This window comes from Scyliorhinus torazame, chromosome 12 (assembly GCF_047496885.1).
Source record: "Scyliorhinus torazame isolate Kashiwa2021f chromosome 12, sScyTor2.1, whole genome shotgun sequence".
Taxonomy (NCBI): Eukaryota; Metazoa; Chordata; class Chondrichthyes; order Carcharhiniformes; family Scyliorhinidae; genus Scyliorhinus; species Scyliorhinus torazame.
The window spans coordinates 222,394,311-222,412,898 of record NC_092718.1 but is presented as its reverse complement, the minus strand read 5'-3'; the positions used below and the strand labels follow the sequence as shown (position 1 = coordinate 222,412,898).

Sequence of the window (18,588 nt, the reverse complement as noted above, 5' to 3'; positions counted from 1 at the left end):
GGAGTGTTTGATGGGGACAGTGTAGAGGGAGCTTTACTCTGTATCTAACCCCGTGCTGTACCTGTCCTGGGAGTGTTTGATGGAGACAGTGTAGAGGGAGCTTTACTCTGTATCTAACCCCGTGCTGTACCTGTCCTGGGAGTGTTTGATGGGGACAGTGTAGAGGGAGCTTTACTCTGTATCTAACCCCGTGCTGTACCTGTCCTGGGAGTGTTTGATGGGGACAGTGTAGAGGGAGCTTTCCTCTGTATCTAACCCCGTGCTGTACCTGTCCTGGGAGTGTTTGATGGGGACAGTGTAGAGGGAGCTTTCCTCTGTATCTAACCCCGTGCTGTACCTGTCCTGGGAGTGTTTGATGGGGACAGTGTAGAGGGAGCTTTACTCTGTATCTAACCCCGTGCTGTACCTGTCCTGGGAGTGTTTGATGGGGACAGTGTAGAGGGAGCTTTACTCTGTATCTAACCCCGTGCTGTACCTGTCCTGGGAGTGTTTGATGGGGACAGTGTAGAGGAAGCTTTACTCTGTATCTAACCCCGTGCTGTACCTGTCCTGGGAGTGTTTGATGGGGACAGTGTAGAGGGAGCTTTACTCTGTATCTAACCCCGTGCTGTACCTGTCCTGGGAGTGTTTGATGGGGACAGTGTAGAGGGAGCTTTACTCTGTATCTAACCCCGTGCTGTACCTGTCCTGGGAGTGTTTGATGGGGACAGTGTAGAGGGAGCTTTACTCTGTATCTATCCCCGTGCTGTACCTGTCCTGGGAGTGTTTGATGGGGACAGTGTAGAGGGAGCTTTACTCTGTATCTAACCCCGTGCTGTACCTGTCCTGGGAGTGTTTGATGGGGACAGTGTAGAGGGAGCTTTACTCTGTATCTAACCCCATGCTGTACCTGTCCTGGGAGTGTTTGATGGGGACAGTGTAGAGGGAGCTTTACTCTGTATCTAACCCCGTGCTGTACCTGTCCTGGGAGTGTTTGATGGGGACAGTGTAGGGGGAGCTTTACTCTGTATCTAACCCCGTGCTGTACCTGTCCTGGGAGTGTTTGATGGGGACAGTGTAGAGAGAGCTTTACTCTGTATCTATCCCCGTGCTGTACCTGTCCTGGGAGTGTTTGATGGGGACAGTGTAGAGGGAGCTTTACTCTGTATCTAACCCCGTGCTGTACCTGTCCTGGGAGTGTTTGATGGGGACAGTGTAGAGGGAGCTTTACACTGTATCTAACCTCGTGCTGTACCTGTCCTGGGAGTGTTTGATGGGGACAGTGTAGAGGGAGCTTTACTCTCTATCTAACCCCGTGCTGTACCTGTCCTGGGAGTGTTTGATGGGGACAGTGTAGAGGGAGCTTTACTCTGTATCTAACCCCGTGCTGTACCTGTCCTGGGAGTGTTTGATGGGGACAGTGTAGAGGGAGCTTTACTCTGTATCTAACCCCGTGCTGTACCTGTCATGGGAGTGTTTGATGGGGACAGTGTAGAGGGAGCTTTACTCTGTATCTAACCCCGTGCTGTACCTGTCCTGGGAGTGTTTGATGGGGACAGTGTAGAGGGAGCTTTACTCTGTATCTAACCCCGTGCTGTACCTGTCCTGGGGGTGTTTGATGGGGACAGTGTAGAGTGAGCTTTACTCTGTCTCTAACCCCGTGCTGTACCTGTCCTGGGAGTGTTTGATGGGGACAGTGTAGAGGGAGCTTTACTCTGTATCTAACCCCGTGCTGTACCTGTCCTGGGAGTGTTTGATGGGGACAGTGGAGAGGGAGCTTTACTCTGTCTCTAACCCCGTGCTGTACCTGTCCTGGGAGTGTTTGATGGGGACAGTGTAGAGTGAGCTTTACTCTGTATCTAACCCCGTGCTGTACCTGTCATGGGAGTGTTTGATGGGGACAGTGTAGAGGGAGCTTTACTCTGTATCTAACCCCGTGCTGTACCTGTCCTGGGAGTGTTTGATGGGGACAGTGTAGAGGGAGCTTTACTCTGTATCTATCCCCGTGCTACACCTGCCCTGGGAGTGTTTGATGGGGACAGTGTAGAGGGAGCTTTACACTGTATCTAACCCCGTGCTGTACCTGTCCTGGGAGTGTTTGATGGGGACAGTGTAGAGTGAGCTTTACTCTGTATCTAACCCCGTGCTGTACCTGTCCTGGGAGTGTTTGATGGGGACAGTGTAGAGGGAGCTTTACTCTGTATCTAACCCCGTGCTGTACCTGTCCTGGGGGTGTTTGATGGGGACAGTGTAGAGTGAGCTTTACTCTGTCTCTAACCCCGTGCTGTACCTGTCCTGGGAGTGTTTGATGGGGACAGTGTAGAGGGAGCTTTACTCTGTATCTAACCCCGTGCTGTACCTGTCCTGGGAGTGTTTGATGGGGACAGTGTAGAGGGAGCTTTACTCTGTCTCTAACCCCGTGCTGTACCTGTCCTGGGAGTGTTTGATGGGGACAGTGTAGAGTGAGCTTTACTCTGTATCTAACCCCGTGCTGTACCTGTCATGGGAGTGTTTGATGGGGACAGTGTAGAGGGAGCTTTACTCTGTATCTAACCCCGTGCTGTACCTGTCCTGGGAGTGTTTGATGGAGACAGTGTAGAGGGAGCTTTACTCTGTATCTAACCCCGTGCTGTACCTGTCCTGGGAGTGTTTGATGGGGACAGTGTAGAGGGAGCTTTACTCTGTATCTAACCCCGTGCTGTACCTGTCCTGGGAGTGTTTGATGGGGACAGTGTAGAGGGAGCTTTCCTCTGTATCTAACCCCGTGCTGTACCTGTCCTGGGAGTGTTTGATGGGGACAGTGTAGAGGGAGCTTTCCTCTGTATCTAACCCCGTGCTGTACCTGTCCTGGGAGTGTTTGATGGGGACAGTGTAGAGGGAGCTTTCCTCTGTATCTAACCCCGTGCTGTACCTGTCCTGGGAGTGTTTGATGGGGACAGTGTAGAGGGAGCTTTACTCTGTATCTAACCCCGTGCTGTACCTGTCCTGGGAGTGTTTGATGGGGACAGTGTAGAGGGAGCTTTACTCTGTATCTAACCCCGTGCTGTACCTGTCCTGGGAGTGTTTGATGGGGACAGTGTAGAGGGAGCTTTACTCTGTATCTAACCCCGTGCTGTACCTGTCCTGGGAGTGTTTGATGGGGACAGTGTAGAGGGAGCTTTACTCTGTATCTAACCCCGTGCTGTACCTGTCCTGGGAGTGTTTGATGGGGACAGTGTAGAGGGAGCTTTACTCTGTATCTAACCCCGTGCTGTACCTGTCCTGGGAGTGTTTGATGGGGACAGTGTAGAGGGAGCTTTACTCTGTATCTAACCCCGTGCTGTACCTGTCCTGGGAGTGTTTGATGGGGACAGTGTAGAGGGAGCTTTACTCTGTATCTAACCCCGTGCTGTACCTGTCCTGGGAGTGTTTGATGGGGACAGTGTAGAGGGAGCTTTACTCTGTATCTAACCCCGTGCTGTACCTGTCCTGGGAGTGTTTGATGGGGACAGTGTAGAGAGAGCTTTACTCTGTATCTATCCCCGTGCTGTACCTGTCCTGGGAGTGTTTGATGGGGACAGTGTAGAGGGAGCTTTACTCTGTATCTAACCCCGTGCTGTACCTGTCCTGGGAGTGTTTGATGGGGACAGTGTAGAGGGAGCTTTACTCTGTATCTAACCCCGTGCTGTACCTGTCCTGGGAGTGTTTGATGGGGCAGTGTAGAGGGAGCTTTACTCTGTATCTAACCCCGTGCTGTACCTGTCCTGGGAGTGTTTGATGGGGACAGTGTAGAGGGAGCTTTACTCTGTATCTAACCCCGTGCTGTACCTGTCCTGGGAGTGTTCGATGGGGACAGTATAGATGGAGCTTTACTCTGTATCTAACCCCGTGCTGTTCCTGTCCTGGGAGAGTTTGATGCGGACAGTGTAGATGGAGCTTTACTCTGTATCTAACCCCGTGCTGTTCCTGTCCTGGGAGAGTTTGATGCGGACAGTGTAGAGGGAGCTTTACTCTGTATCTAACCCCGTGCTGTACCTGTCCTGGGAGTGTTTGATGGGGACAGTGTAGATGGAGCTTTACTCTGTATCTAACCCCGTGCTGTACCTGTCCTGGGAGTGTTTGATGGGGACAGTGTAGAGGGAGCTTTACTCTGTATCTAACCCCGTGCTGTACCTGTCCTGGGAGTGTTTGATGGGGACAGTGTAGAGGGAGGTTTACTCTGTATCTAACCCCATGCTGTACCTGTCCTGGGAGTGTTTGATGGGGACAGTGTAGAGGGAGCGTTACTCTGTATCTAACCCTGTGCTGTACCTGTCCTGGGAGTGTTTGATGGGGACAGTGTAGAGGGAGCTTTACTCTGTATCTAACCCCGTGCTGTACCTGTCCTGGGAGTGTTTGATGGGGACAGTGTAGAGGGAGCTTTACTCTGTATCTAACCCTGTGCTGTACCTCTCCTGGGCGTGTTTGATGGGGACAGTGTAGAGGGAGCGTTACTCTGTATCTAACCCCGTGCTGTACCTGTCCTGGGAGTGTTTGATGGGGACAGTGTAGAGGGAGCTTTACTCTGTATCTAACCCCGTGCTGTACCTGTCCTGGGAGAGTTTGATGGGGACAGTGTAGAGGGAGCTTTACTCTGTATCTAACCCCGTGCTGTACCTGTCCTGGGAGAGTTTGATGGGGACAGTGTAGAGGGAGCTTTACTCTGTATCTAACCCCGTGCTGTACCTGTCCTGGGAGTGTTTGATGGGGACAGTGTAGAGGGAGCTTTACTCTGTATCTAACCCCGTGCTGTACCTGTCCTGGGAGTGTTTGATGGGGACAGTGTAGAGGGAGCTTTACTCTGTATCTAACCCCGTGCTGTACCTGTCCTGGGAGTGTTTGATGGGGACAGTGTAGAGGGAGCTTTACTCTGTATCTAACCCCGTGCTGTACCTGTCCTGGGAGTGTTTGATGGGGACAGTGTAGAGAGAGCTTTACTCTGTATCTATCCCCGTGCTGTACCTGTCCTGGGAGTGTTTGATGGGGACAGTGTAGAGGGAGCTTTACTCTGTATCTAACCCCGTGCTGTACCTGTCCTGGGAGTGTTTGATGGGGACAGTGTAGAGGGAGCTTTACTCTGTATCTAACCCCGTGCTGTACCTGTCCTGGGAGTGTTTGATGGGGCAGTGTAGAGGGAGCTTTACTCTGTTTCTAACCCCGTGCTGTACCTGTCCTGGGAGTGTTTGATGGGGACAGTGTAGAGGGAGCTTTACTCTGTAACTAACCCCGTGCTGTACCTGTCCTGGGAGTGTTCGATGGGGACAGTATAGATGGAGCTTTACTCTGTATCTAACCCCGTGCTGTTCCTGTCCTGGGAGAGTTTGATGCGGACAGTGTAGATGGAGCTTTACTCTGTATCTAACCCCGTGCTGTTCCTGTCCTGGGAGAGTTTGATGCGGACAGTGTAGAGGGAGCTTTACTCTGTATCTAACCCCGTGCTGTACCTGTCCTGGGAGTGTTTGATGGGGACAGTGTAGATGGAGCTTTACTCTGTATCTAACCCCGTGCTGTACCTGTCCTGGGAGTGTTTGATGGGGACAGTGTAGAGGGAGCTTTACTCTGTATCTAACCCCATGCTGTACCTGTCCTGGGAGTGTTTGATGGGGACAGTGTAGAGGGAGCGTTACTCTGTATCTAACCCTGTGCTGTACCTGTCCTGGGAGTGTTTGATGGGGACAGTGTAGAGGGAGGTTTACTCTGTATCTAACCCCATGCTGTACCTGTCCTGGGAGTGTTTGATGGGGACAGTGTAGAGGGAGCGTTACTCTGTATCTAACCCCGTGCTGTACCTGTCCTGGGAGTGTTTGATGGGGACAGTGTAGAGGGAGCTTTACTCTGTACCTAACCCCGTGCTGTTCCTGTCCTGGGAGAGTTTGATGCGGACAGTGTAGAGGGAGCTTTACTCTGTATCTAACCCCGTGCTGTACCTGTCCTGGGAGTGTTTGATGGGGACAGTGTAGATGGAGCTTTACTCTGTATCTAACCCAGTGCTGTACCTGTCCTGGGAGTGTTTGATGGGGACAGTGTAGAGGGAGCTTTACTCTGTATCTAACCCCATGCTGTACCTGTCCTGGGAGTGTTTGATGGGGACAGTGTAGAGGGAGCGTTACTCTGTATCTAACCCTGTGCTGTACCTGTCCTGGGAGTGTTTGATGGGGACAGTGTAGAGGGAGCTTTACTCTGTATCTAACCCCATGCTGTACCTGTCCTGGGAGTGTTTGATGGGGACAGTGTAGAGGGAGCGTTACTCTGTATCTAACCCTGTGCTGTACCTGTCCTGGGAGTGTTTGATGGGGACAGTGTAGAGGGAGCGTTACTCTGTATCTAACCCTGTGCTGTACCTGTCCTGGGAGTGTTTGATGGGGGACAGTGTAGAGGGAGCTTTACTCTGTATCTAACCCAGTGCTGTACCTGTCCTGGGAGTGTTTGATGGGGACAGTGTAGAGGGAGCGTTACTCTGTATCTAACCCCGTGTTGTACCTGTCCTGGGAGTGTTTGATGCGGACAGTGTAGAGGGAAGTTTACTCTGTACCTAACCCCGTGTTGTACCTGTCCTGGGAGTGTTTGATGGGGACAGTGTAGAGGGAGCTTTACTCTGTATCTAGCCCCGTGCTGTACCTGTCCTGGGAGTGTTTGATGTGGACAGTGTAGAGGGAGCTTTACTCTGTATCTAACCCCGTGCTGTACCTGTCCTGGGAGTGTTTGATGTGGACAGTGTAGAGGGAGCTTTACTCTGTATCTAACCCCGTGCTGTACCTGTCCTGGGAGTGTTTGATGGAGACAGTGTAGAGGGAGCTTTACTCTGTATCTAACCCCGTGCTGTACCTGTCCTGGGAGTGTTTGATGGGGACAGTGTAGAGGGAGCTTTACTCTGTATCTAACCCCGTGCTGTACCTGTCCTGGGAGTGTTTGATGGGGACAGTGTAGAGGGAGCTTTCCTCTGTATCTAACCCCGTGCTGTACCTGTCCTGGGAGTGTTTGATGGGGACAGTGTAGAGGGAGCTTTCCTCTGTATCTAACCCCGTGCTGTACCTGTCCTGGGAGTGTTTGATGGGGACAGTGTAGAGGGAGCTTTACTCTGTATCTAACCCCGTGCTGTACCTGTCCTGGGAGTGTTTGATGGGGACAGTGTAGAGGGAGCTTTACTCTGTATCTAACCCCGTGCTGTACCTGTCCTGGGAGTGTTTGATGGGGACAGTGTAGAGGAAGCTTTACTCTGTATCTAACCCCGTGCTGTACCTGTCCTGGGAGTGTTTGATGGGGACAGTGTAGAGGGAGCTTTACTCTGTATCTAACCCCGTGCTGTACCTGTCCTGGGAGTGTTTGATGGGGACAGTGTAGAGGGAGCTTTACTCTGTATCTAACCCCGTGCTGTACCTGTCCTGGGAGTGTTTGATGGGGACAGTGTAGAGGGAGCTTTACTCTGTATCTATCCCCGTGCTGTACCTGTCCTGGGAGTGTTTGATGGGGACAGTGTAGAGGGAGCTTTACTCTGTATCTAACCCCGTGCTGTACCTGTCCTGGGAGTGTTTGATGGGGACAGTGTAGAGGGAGCTTTACTCTGTATCTAACCCCATGCTGTACCTGTCCTGGGAGTGTTTGATGGGGACAGTGTAGAGGGAGCTTTACTCTGTATCTAACCCCGTGCTGTACCTGTCCTGGGAGTGTTTGATGGGGACAGTGTAGGGGGAGCTTTACTCTGTATCTAACCCCGTGCTGTACCTGTCCTGGGAGTGTTTGATGGGGACAGTGTAGAGAGAGCTTTACTCTGTATCTATCCCCGTGCTGTACCTGTCCTGGGAGTGTTTGATGGGGACAGTGTAGAGGGAGCTTTACTCTGTATCTAACCCCGTGCTGTACCTGTCCTGGGAGTGTTTGATGGGGACAGTGTAGAGGGAGCTTTACACTGTATCTAACCTCGTGCTGTACCTGTCCTGGGAGTGTTTGATGGGGACAGTGTAGAGGGAGCTTTACTCTCTATCTAACCCCGTGCTGTACCTGTCCTGGGAGTGTTTGATGGGGACAGTGTAGAGGGAGCTTTACTCTGTATCTAACCCCGTGCTGTACCTGTCCTGGGAGTGTTTGATGGGGACAGTGTAGAGGGAGCTTTACTCTGTATCTAACCCCGTGCTGTACCTGTCATGGGAGTGTTTGATGGGGACAGTGTAGAGGGAGCTTTACTCTGTATCTAACCCCGTGCTGTACCTGTCCTGGGAGTGTTTGATGGGGACAGTGTAGAGGGAGCTTTACTCTGTATCTAACCCCGTGCTGTACCTGTCCTGGGGGTGTTTGATGGGGACAGTGTAGAGTGAGCTTTACTCTGTCTCTAACCCCGTGCTGTACCTGTCCTGGGAGTGTTTGATGGGGACAGTGTAGAGGGAGCTTTACTCTGTATCTAACCCCGTGCTGTACCTGTCCTGGGAGTGTTTGATGGGGACAGTGTAGAGGGAGCTTTACTCTGTCTCTAACCCCGTGCTGTACCTGTCCTGGGAGTGTTTGATGGGGACAGTGTAGAGGGAGCTTTACTCTGTATCTAACCCCGTGCTGTACCTGTCATGGGAGTGTTTGATGGGGACAGTGTAGAGGGAGCTTTACTCTGTATCTAACCCCGTGCTGTACCTGTCCTGGGAGTGTTTGATGGGGACAGTGTAGAGGGAGCTTTACTCTGTATCTATCCCCGTGCTACACCTGCCCTGGGAGTGTTTGATGGGGACAGTGTAGAGGGAGCTTTACACTGTATCTAACCCCGTGCTGTACCTGTCCTGGGAGTGTTTGATGGGGACAGTGTAGAGTGAGCTTTACTCTGTATCTAACCCCGTGCTGTACCTGTCCTGGGAGTGTTTGATGGGGACAGTGTAGAGGGAGCTTTACTCTGTATCTAACCCCGTGCTGTACCTGTCCTGGGGGTGTTTGATGGGGACAGTGTAGAGTGAGCTTTACTCTGTCTCTAACCCCGTGCTGTACCTGTCCTGGGAGTGTTTGATGGGGACAGTGTAGAGGGAGCTTTACTCTGTATCTAACCCCGTGCTGTACCTGTCCTGGGAGTGTTTGATGGGGACAGTGTAGAGGGAGCTTTACTCTGTCTCTAACCCCGTGCTGTACCTGTCCTGGGAGTGTTTGATGGGGACAGTGTAGAGTGAGCTTTACTCTGTATCTAACCCCGTGCTGTACCTGTCATGGGAGTGTTTGATGGGGACAGTGTAGAGGGAGCTTTACTCTGTATCTAACCCCGTGCTGTACCTGTCCTGGGAGTGTTTGATGGAGACAGTGTAGAGGGAGCTTTACTCTGTATCTAACCCCGTGCTGTACCTGTCCTGGGAGTGTTTGATGGGGACAGTGTAGAGGGAGCTTTACTCTGTATCTAACCCCGTGCTGTACCTGTCCTGGGAGTGTTTGATGGGGACAGTGTAGAGGGAGCTTTCCTCTGTATCTAACCCCGTGCTGTACCTGTCCTGGGAGTGTTTGATGGGGACAGTGTAGAGGGAGCTTTCCTCTGTATCTAACCCCGTGCTGTACCTGTCCTGGGAGTGTTTGATGGGGACAGTGTAGAGGGAGCTTTCCTCTGTATCTAACCCCGTGCTGTACCTGTCCTGGGAGTGTTTGATGGGGACAGTGTAGAGGGAGCTTTACTCTGTATCTAACCCCGTGCTGTACCTGTCCTGGGAGTGTTTGATGGGGACAGTGTAGAGGGAGCTTTACTCTGTATCTAACCCCGTGCTGTACCTGTCCTGGGAGTGTTTGATGGGGACAGTGTAGAGGGAGCTTTACTCTGTATCTAACCCCGTGCTGTACCTGTCCTGGGAGTGTTTGATGGGGACAGTGTAGAGGGAGCTTTACTCTGTATCTAACCCCGTGCTGTACCTGTCCTGGGAGTGTTTGATGGGGACAGTGTAGAGGGAGCTTTACTCTGTATCTAACCCCGTGCTGTACCTGTCCTGGGAGTGTTTGATGGGGACAGTGTAGAGGGAGCTTTACTCTGTATCTAACCCCGTGCTGTACCTGTCCTGGGAGTGTTTGATGGGGACAGTGTAGAGGGAGCTTTACTCTGTATCTAACCCCGTGCTGTACCTGTCCTGGGAGTGTTTGATGGGGACAGTGTAGAGGGAGCTTTACTCTGTATCTAACCCCGTGCTGTACCTGTCCTGGGAGTGTTTGATGGGGACAGTGTAGAGAGAGCTTTACTCTGTATCTATCCCCGTGCTGTACCTGTCCTGGGAGTGTTTGATGGGGACAGTGTAGAGGGAGCTTTACTCTGTATCTAACCCCGTGCTGTACCTGTCCTGGGAGTGTTTGATGGGGACAGTGTAGAGGGAGCTTTACTCTGTATCTAACCCCGTGCTGTACCTGTCCTGGGAGTGTTTGATGGGGACAGTGTAGAGGGAGCTTTACTCTGTATCTAACCCCGTGCTGTACCTGTCCTGGGAGTGTTTGATGGGGACAGTGTAGAGGGAGCTTTACTCTGTATCTAACCCCGTGCTGTACCTGTCCTGGGAGTGTTCGATGGGGACAGTATAGATGGAGCTTTACTCTGTATCTAACCCCGTGCTGTTCCTGTCCTGGGAGAGTTTGATGCGGACAGTGTAGATGGAGCTTTACTCTGTATCTAACCCCGTGCTGTTCCTGTCCTGGGAGAGTTTGATGCGGACAGTGTAGAGGGAGCTTTACTCTGTATCTAACCCCGTGCTGTACCTGTCCTGGGAGTGTTTGATGGGGACAGTGTAGATGGAGCTTTACTCTGTATCTAACCCCGTGCTGTACCTGTCCTGGGAGTGTTTGATGGGGACAGTGTAGAGGGAGCTTTACTCTGTATCTAACCCCGTGCTGTACCTGTCCTGGGAGTGTTTGATGGGGACAGTGTAGAGGGAGCTTTACTCTGTATCTAACCCCGTGCTGTACCTGTCCTGGGGGTGTTTGATGGGGACAGTGTAGAGTGAGCTTTACTCTGTCTCTAACCCCGTGCTGTACCTGTCCTGGGAGTGTTTGATGGGGACAGTGTAGAGGGAGCTTTACTCTGTATCTAACCCCGTGCTGTACCTGTCCTGGGAGTGTTTGATGGGGACAGTGTAGAGGGAGCTTTACTCTGTCTCTAACCCCGTGCTGTACCTGTCCTGGGAGTGTTTGATGGGGACAGTGTAGAGTGAGCTTTACTCTGTATCTAACCCCGTGCTGTACCTGTCATGGGAGTGTTTGATGGGGACAGTGTAGAGGGAGCTTTACTCTGTATCTAACCCCGTGCTGTACCTGTCCTGGGAGTGTTTGATGGAGACAGTGTAGAGGGAGCTTTACTCTGTATCTAACCCCGTGCTGTACCTGTCCTGGGAGTGTTTGATGGGGACAGTGTAGAGGGAGCTTTACTCTGTATCTAACCCCGTGCTGTACCTGTCCTGGGAGTGTTTGATGGGGACAGTGTAGAGGGAGCTTTCCTCTGTATCTAACCCCGTGCTGTACCTGTCCTGGGAGTGTTTGATGGGGACAGTGTAGAGGGAGCTTTCCTCTGTATCTAACCCCGTGCTGTACCTGTCCTGGGAGTGTTTGATGGGGACAGTGTAGAGGGAGCTTTCCTCTGTATCTAACCCCGTGCTGTACCTGTCCTGGGAGTGTTTGATGGGGACAGTGTAGAGGGAGCTTTACTCTGTATCTAACCCCGTGCTGTACCTGTCCTGGGAGTGTTTGATGGGGACAGTGTAGAGGGAGCTTTACTCTGTATCTAACCCCGTGCTGTACCTGTCCTGGGAGTGTTTGATGGGGACAGTGTAGAGGGAGCTTTACTCTGTATCTAACCCCGTGCTGTACCTGTCCTGGGAGTGTTTGATGGGGACAGTGTAGAGGGAGCTTTACTCTGTATCTAACCCCGTGCTGTACCTGTCCTGGGAGTGTTTGATGGGGACAGTGTAGAGGGAGCTTTACTCTGTATCTAACCCCGTGCTGTACCTGTCCTGGGAGTGTTTGATGGGGACAGTGTAGAGGGAGCTTTACTCTGTATCTAACCCCGTGCTGTACCTGTCCTGGGAGTGTTTGATGGGGACAGTGTAGAGGGAGCTTTACTCTGTATCTAACCCCGTGCTGTACCTGTCCTGGGAGTGTTTGATGGGGACAGTGTAGAGGGAGCTTTACTCTGTATCTAACCCCGTGCTGTACCTGTCCTGGGAGTGTTTGATGGGGACAGTGTAGAGAGAGCTTTACTCTGTATCTATCCCCGTGCTGTACCTGTCCTGGGAGTGTTTGATGGGGACAGTGTAGAGGGAGCTTTACTCTGTATCTAACCCCGTGCTGTACCTGTCCTGGGAGTGTTTGATGGGGACAGTGTAGAGGGAGCTTTACTCTGTATCTAACCCCGTGCTGTACCTGTCCTGGGAGTGTTTGATGGGGCAGTGTAGAGGGAGCTTTACTCTGTATCTAACCCCGTGCTGTACCTGTCCTGGGAGTGTTTGATGGGGACAGTGTAGAGGGAGCTTTACTCTGTATCTAACCCCGTGCTGTACCTGTCCTGGGAGTGTTCGATGGGGACAGTATAGATGGAGCTTTACTCTGTATCTAACCCCGTGCTGTTCCTGTCCTGGGAGAGTTTGATGCGGACAGTGTAGATGGAGCTTTACTCTGTATCTAACCCCGTGCTGTTCCTGTCCTGGGAGAGTTTGATGCGGACAGTGTAGAGGGAGCTTTACTCTGTATCTAACCCGTGCTGTACCTGTCCTGGGAGTGTTTGATGGGGACAGTGTAGAGGGAGCTTTACTCTGTATCTAACCCCGTGCTGTTCCTGTCCTGGGAGAGTTTGATGCGGACAGTGTAGATGGAGCTTTACTCTGTATCTAACCCCGTGCTGTTCCTGTCCTGGGAGAGTTTGATGCGGACAGTGTAGAGGGAGCTTTACTCTGTATCTAACCCGTGCTGTACCTGTCCTGGGAGTGTTTGATGGGGACAGTGTAGAGGGAGCTTTACTCTGTATCTAACCCGTGCTGTACCTGTCCTGGGAGTGTTTGATGGGGACAGTGTAGAGGGAGCTTTACTCTGTATCTAACCCCGTGCTGTACCTGTCCTGGGAGTGTTTGATGGGGACAGTGTAGAGGGAGCTTTACTCTGTATCTAACCCGTGCTGTACCTGTCCTGGGAGTGTTTGATGGGGACAGTGTAGAGGGAGCTTTACTCTGTATCTAACCCCGTGCTGTACCTGTCCTAGGAGTGTTTGATGGGGACAGTGTAGAGGAGCTTTACTCTGTATCTAACCCCGTGCTGTACCTGTCCTGGGAGTGTTTGATGGGGACAGTGTAGAGGGAGCTTTACTCTGTATCTAACCCCGTGTTGTACCTGTCCTGGGAGTGTTTGATGGGGACAGTGTAGAGGGAGCTTTACTCTGTATCTAACCCCGTGCTGTACCTGTCCTGGGAGTGTTTGATGGGGACAGTGTAGAGGGAGCTTTACTCTGTATCTAACCCCGTGCTGTACCTGTCCTGGGAGTGTTTGATGGGGACAGTGTAGAGGGAGCTTTACTCTGTATCTAACCCCGTGCTGTACCTGTCCTGGGAGTGTTTGATGGGGACAGTCCGGTCTCGGTGTTGGGAGCGCCTTACCTGCGGGTCCGGCTGTGCGCCCCCGGGCCGGTCTCTCTCCCGCCGCCGAGCTGCTGCTTAAAGGGATGGGCCCCGGGGCGGGTTAAAGGGGACGGTCACCCTCACCTCCGCCGACCTTTATGCCGCCCGTTTGTTGTGACCGCGGAACCCCCGCCCCCGGCCCGCATTGGCTGTCTGCGCGTCACCTGACTCACGCCCTCCGCCAATGAAAAGCCTCAGCCCTGCCCGGAGAAAATAGCGCTGCAAATGTTCACCCCCCCCCAACCCCCCCCCCCAGACCCCCCCCTGCCCACCACTCCCCCCCCAGACCCCCCCCTGCCCACCACTCCCCCCCCCAGACCTCCCCACCCACCACTCCCCCCCCCCACCTCCCCACCCACCACTCCCCCCCCCCCACCTCCCCACCCACCACTCCCCCCTGCCCACCACTCCCCCCCAGACCCCCCCCTGCCCACCCTCCCCCCCCCCCAGACCTCCCCACCCACCACTCCCCCCCCCCAGACCTCCCACCCACCACTCCCCCCCCCAGACCTCCCCACCCACCACTCCCCCCCCCCCCGACCTCCCCACCCACCACTCCCCCCCCCCCAGACCTCCCCACCCACCACTCCCCCCCCCCCAGACCTCCCCACCCACCACTCCCCCCCCCCCCGACCTCCCCACCCACCACTCCCCCCCCCAGACCTCCCCACCCACCACTCCCCCCCCCCCGACCTCCCCACCCACCACTCCCCCCCCCCCAGACCTCCCACCCACCACTCCCCCCCCCCCCCAGACCTCCCCACCCACCACTCCCCCCCCCCAGACCTCCCCCCCAGACCTCCCCACCCACCACTCCCCCCCCCCCCAGACCTCCCCACCCACCACTCCCCCCCCCCGACCTCCCCACCCACCACTCCCCCCCCGACCTCCCCCACCCACCACTCCCCCCCCGACCTCCCCACCCACCACTCCCCCCCCGCCCACCACTCCCCCCCCCGCCCACCACTCCCCCCCCAGACCCCCCCCTCCCCCCCCAGACCCCCCCTGCCCACCACTCCCCCCCCCAGACCTCCCCACCCACCTCTCCCCCCCCAGACCTCCCCACCCACCTCTCCCCCCCAGACCTCCCACCCACCTCTCCCCCCCAGACCCCCCTGCCCACCACTCCCCCCCCAGACCCCCCCTGCCCACCACTCCCCCCCTGCCCACCACTCCCCCCCCAGAACCCCCCGCCCACCACTCCCCCCCCTAGAACCCCCCGCCCACCACTCCCCCCCCCCAGAACCCCCCGCCCACCACTCCCCCCCCTAGAACCCCCCGCCCACCACTCCCCCCCCCTAGAACCCCCCGCCCACCACTCCCCCCCCCCCAGAACCCCCCCGCCCACCACTCCCCCCCCAGACCCCCCCTGCCACCACTCCCCCCCCAGACCCCCCCTGCCCACCACTCCCCCCCCAGACCCCCCCTGCCCACCACTCCCCCCCCCAGACCCCCCCTGCCCACCACTCCCCCCCCAGACCCCCCTGCCCACCACTCCCCCCCCAGAACCCCCTGCCAATCTTTTCCCACCACCCTCCACATTCCCACACCCTCCTCGCCCCTCCCCCCACCACCGCACCCCCATCTATCCCACCCCAGCACCACCCCAGACCCCCAACCCATCCCCACCACCCTTCGAAAAAGCCTCTGACTATCCACCGTGTCTATGCCTCATAACACCGTGGCATGGTAACACAATGGTTAGCACTGTTGCTTCACAGCGGTCCGAGGTTCGAATCCCCGCTGGGTCACTGTCTGTGCGGAGTCTGCACGTTCTCCCCGTGTGTGCGTGGGTTTCCTCCGGGTGCTCCGGTTTCCTCCTACAGTCCAAAGATGTGCAGGTTAGGTGGATTGGCTATGCTAAATTGCCCTTAGTGACCAAAGGTTAGGTGGGGTTACTGGGATTGGGTAGAGGTGTGGGCTTGAGTAGGGTGCTCTTTCCAAGGACCGGATTGGGTAGAGGTGTGGGCTTGAGTAGGGTGCTCTTTCCAAGGACGGTGCAGACTCGATGGGCTGAATGGCCTCCTTCTGCACTGTAAATTCTATGATTCTCAGGGTGCCAAGGTACCAGGTTCGATCCCGGCTCTGGGTCACTGGTCACGTGTGGAGTTTGCACATTCTCTCCGTTTTTGTGTTGGTTTCGCCCCCACAACCCAAGGACGTGCAGGGCAGGTAGATTGGCCACGCTAAATTGCTAAAGGTTAGATTTGGCCATGCTAAATTGCCCTTAGAACATACAGTGCAGAAGGAGACATTCGGCCCATCAAGTCTGCACCGACCCACTTTAAGCCCTCACTTCCACCCTATCCCCGTAACCCAATAATTCCTCCTAACATTTATGGACACTAAGGGGCAATTTAGCATGGTCAATCCACCTAACCTGCACTGTAGGGAGCGGACTGCGGGAGGAAACCGGAGCACCCGGAGGAAACCCACGCAGACACGGGGGAGAACGTGCAGGCTCCGCACAGGCAGTGACCCAGCGGGGAATCGAACCTGGGGACCCTGGCCCTGTGAGGCCACAGGGCTCGCCTCTTAGTCTTGTGCTACTGTGCTGCCCACCGTAAATTCTATGATTCTAATTTAGTAGACCTCTATCATGTCTCCCCTCAGCCTCCGTCTTTCCAGTGAAACAGTCCTAGTTTATTCAACCTCTCCTCATAGCCAAGACCCTTGAAACAGCACTATCCTGGTGAACCTTCTTTGCACCCTCTCCAAAGCTTTGGTGTCCTTCGATAATGTGGTGACCAGAACTGCACGGCAATACTCCAAATGCGGCCTAACCAAGGTTTTATACAGCTGCAACAGGATTTCCCAACTCCTGTACTCAATGCCCAGTCTGATGAAGACAAGCCTGGCATATGCCTTCATCACCTTGGCCACCTGTGTTGCCACTTTTAGGGAACTATGGACCTGCACGCCCAGATCCCTCTGCATGTTAATGTTCCAAAGGGTCCTACCATTTACAATATAATTCATACCTAGATTTGATCCTCCAAAATGCATCACCTCACATTTTGTCCGGATTAAACTCCATCTGCCATTTCTGTTCCCAAGTCTCCAATCTATCTATCCTGTTGTATCCTCTGACAATCCTCGGCACTTTCAGCAACTCCGCCAATCTTAGTGTCATCCGGAAACTTACTAATCAGGCCACCCACAATTTCCTCCAGATCATTTATATATACGACAAACAACAGAGGTCCCAGCACTGACCCCTGCGGAACACCACGAGCTACAGATTTCAATTCTGAAAAACACCCTCCAACCGCTACTCTGTCTTCTGTAACCGAGCCAGTTCTGTATCCATCTGGCCAGCCCACCCCCGAATCCCATTCTGTAACCGAGCCAGTTCTGTATCCATCTGCCAGCCCACCCCGAATCCCATGTGGGGATTGTAGTTTTTGTCATGTGGGACCTTGTCAAACATCTTACTAAAGTCCATATAAACTACATCCACAGCCCTTCCCTCATCAATTTTCTTTGTCACCTCTTCAGAAAACTCAACCAAGTTGGTGAGACACGACCTTCCCCGTACAAAACCATGCTGCCTGTCACTACCTCGTCCATTTCCCTGCACACGTGCATACATCCTGTCCCTCAGTATCTTTTCCAAAAGCTTCACCACTGATGTCAGGCTCTCCGGCCTAGAATTTGCTAGATTATCCCTGTTCCCTTTCTTAAACAAGGGAATAACATTGGCTATTCTCCAGTCCCTCTGGAACCTCGCCTATTAGGTTGTGAAGTCTAACAAGGTCGCATCCCTGGTGCTGAGATTCTATAATCGAGGTCATCGCCTTGATTCGCTCCTGCCTGCGATAAACACAAAGAAAGGACATAAAGGGACGGCCGGATTAATGTGGCCTGACTTGGCCTCGCCTCGTGTGAGGGTGTGACTGCAGATTGTGCACTTGTGGTGAACCACTCTTATTGTAGTTCCACTGTTACTTACAGCACTGTATATATTCTGTTACTGTTTGTTCCATTGTTACTCTGTGTTATATATTGTTTGTTCTTCCGTGGCTCCACCCCACTGGGGGTTGTATATAGTTGACGGATCTGTAGCCCTGTCTCCAGTCTGGGTTCAGCAGCAGACATGCTACATCTTAAGAGTATTAAAACCATTACTTTGTTTTCCTACAACTTGCCTCGTGTGCAATTGATGGTGCATCAACGCTCTCCCGGTGAGAGTGGGCCCTGTCCTGGACCCCACATCCTTCTGCAATGGAGGCTGTCCCTTCAACACTCCAGTTGCCAATTACATCACAATGCCAGGGGGCACCACCTCAGGGGAAGACAGTCAGGATTGAGGGAGGGTGATTGGGGGGGGAGGGGGGGGTTTGAGGGGAGGAGGTGGGGGAGTGTTGAGGGAGGGGGAGAGGTGGGGGAGTGTTGAAGGAGGGGGAGAGGGGGGGGGGGGGAGAGGTGGGAGAGTGTTGAAGGAGGGGGGGAGGTGGGGGGGGAGAGGTGGGAGACTGTTGAAGGAGGGGGAGAGGTGGGGGGAGTGTTGAGGGAGGGGAGAGGTGGGGGGGGGGGGGGGGGGGGGGAGAGTGGTGGGGAGTGGTGAAGAGGGGAGAGTGGGGGGGGAGAGGTGGGAGGAGACTGTTGAAGGAGGGGGAGAGGTGGGGGAGTGTTGGAGGGAGGGGAGAGGTGGGGGGGGGGAAGAGGTGGGAGAGTGTTGAAGGAGGGGAGAGGTGGGGGGGGAGAGGTGGGAGGACTGTTGAAGGAGGGGAGAGGTGGGGGGAGAAGAGGTGGGGGAGGTGAGGGAGTGGGGGTGGAGGGCTTTGAGGGGGGGTTTTGATGGGGCTGGGTCGGTGGGATTTGATTGGTTCTTTCCACTTCGCATCTACCTGGGCTTGGGTTGGGGGGGGGGGGGGAGCTGCTGTGACCCTAACCTATCCTGCCAGGATTCTGCAGAGACATCGCTGGTGATATTTCTCTGGTGATTGAGATGTCTGAAACCACCGAGGCCACTCGGGCCTCTCTAATCTGTTCCGCTATT

General features: G+C 54.3%; 1 protein-coding gene across 1 annotated transcript in view; it reads right to left on the bottom strand.

The window, feature by feature from the left end:
* inpp5ka (inositol polyphosphate-5-phosphatase Ka) overlaps positions 1–13,682 on the bottom strand; it is a 144,867-nt gene extending 131,185 nt beyond the window's left edge. The window contains exon 1 of the mRNA XM_072469991.1: positions 13,566–13,682. The gene's annotated coding sequence lies outside the window, so the exon portion shown is untranslated. The remainder of the gene's footprint in view (positions 1–13,565) is intronic.
* Positions 13,683–18,588: the final 4,906 nt, after the last annotated feature.